We start from the raw sequence: 1949 nt of genomic DNA, 5'->3' as shown, positions 1-1949 counted from the left end.
GACCCAGCCTGCCCTCTACTGTGGGGTCTTGTGAGGTAATCGAGGTTGATTCTCCTCCCATTTCCTTGTTATCTTTCTATATTTTTTTAAAAACAACAATTCCCCAGAAGTTAACTAAGCAGTAAGCAGTGGGATGGTGTGTGTGTTGGGAGACACTGGGGTAAGGGGCTGGCAGTAGTACCTATATTCTGGAAGATATAGGTATAAAGAGATAGGTAAAGAGCTATGAGAGTTGGCATTGAGAGAAAGAGCTCTGTTGGAACTAAATCAGAACTGTAGCTTTTCAAGAATCACATACGTTTAGAGTATCAGGTGCAGGGTTTAAATGGATGAACAACCACTGGAAATCAGGACTGGGCTGGATGTTATGTACTCAACCTGCACTTCAGCTGTGTAACTGAGAATGGAGTTTGACCTTCACACAAATAGAAATGAAGCCAGGGGGAATCTGCACTAATTATCTGTTGTCAATGCCAAGTCTAAATAGCATTTACTGTTTAAAAATGACTTAAATATTACTAAGAGGCAGTAGAGCAGAGATACTCTGGAGCCAGACTGTCTGGGTTCAAATCCTGACTCCACCAATTACAGCTCTGTGACCTTGGCAGGTTACCTAACCTTGGTGTCTCAGCATTCGCATCTATAAAATGAGGTTAGCAATGCTTCTTTCTTCATTGTTGTGAGGATTACATGAGTCAGTGAATGAGAAATGCCTAGGACAGTGCATGGTGAGCACTCAGTGTGTGTGAGCTACAGTACAATGATGGAGACTTCGATTAAATTTAATAAATAACCTGCAAATAAATTACAGAAACCAGGGAAAGGAAATAGTAGCCTGCAGATTCAGAAGTCAAATATATATCTTCAAAAATAATGTATTGCAGGCTCCAAAAGGAAATTTCAGGAAGCTGTTTGGTATCCTTAGTAGAGTAAAAGATGTGGTTTTTATAAAACAGGACAGAAACCCACAAAGACATTAACTTAAAAATGCACACTAAGCCAAAAAAGAACAGAAGCGATAACACACAAGATGAAAGCAGGTTTAAGAATTTCTCCCAGGATGCAGAGGAAAAGAGGGAAAAATCATCTAAGAGAATATAATAGATAAACAGAACAGAAAATTGAGACATGACTTATAAATATTTGTTTCTGAGGAAAAGAACAGAACAATGCTTCACTATGGAATAAAAGAATATCTTCAGACTGCCAAAAAGAGCTTTCTATGTTGATTAAATAATCATACCAAATTAATGAAGAGAGACTCAGATTTAGGCACATACAGGCAAAATGTGTAAAGCATCCAGGCTAAGGAAGCACACTTAAAAATTAGACTGACTGTATTCATCTTTGTTAAGAAAAGACAAAAGCATGATTATTTGCTAATGATATTATCTACCTGGAAAATGTAACAGAAGCAGCAGAAAAAACTTTTCAGAATTAATAAGCAACTTTAGTACCATGGCTAGTTTAAAACTAATATGCAAAAATAACATTTTTATTTCCCAACAATAAACAGTTTACTGTGGTATTTGCCAAACCTGAAGCGGGTGGCAAGGAAGCTGAGTGACATCTATGATAGCCTCATGGGGCTAGAGCACGAAGCCTAGAGTACGGGGCCCACTGGAGGGATGCCTGATGAACTTTACTCCCCTAAGACTGACACCTGAAGGGAATGTCTGCATCCCAGGAGTAAGACTGAATCAGAAGTAAACAGGCCTTCAGAGATACTGCAACTCAGCTTTAATTGCTGTCTCTGGAACCGGATTAAGCTGAACCCAAGGTTACTACTAGTGCTTTCAGGCACATTCTAGAAGTAACATAAATTCTCTCTGGAAAAAAATATAGTTAAAGATTTAATTCACTAGGAAGATATAACAATGCTCAAATACATGCACCTAATAATATTATAAAATATTTTGTGCTGAGTTAAAAAAAACCCTGTACATCCA

This window comes from Manis javanica, chromosome 1, assembly GCF_040802235.1.
Source record: "Manis javanica isolate MJ-LG chromosome 1, MJ_LKY, whole genome shotgun sequence".
Lineage (NCBI taxonomy): Eukaryota > Metazoa > Chordata > Mammalia > Pholidota > Manidae > Manis > Manis javanica.
Note: the sequence above shows the minus strand (reverse complement) of the source record.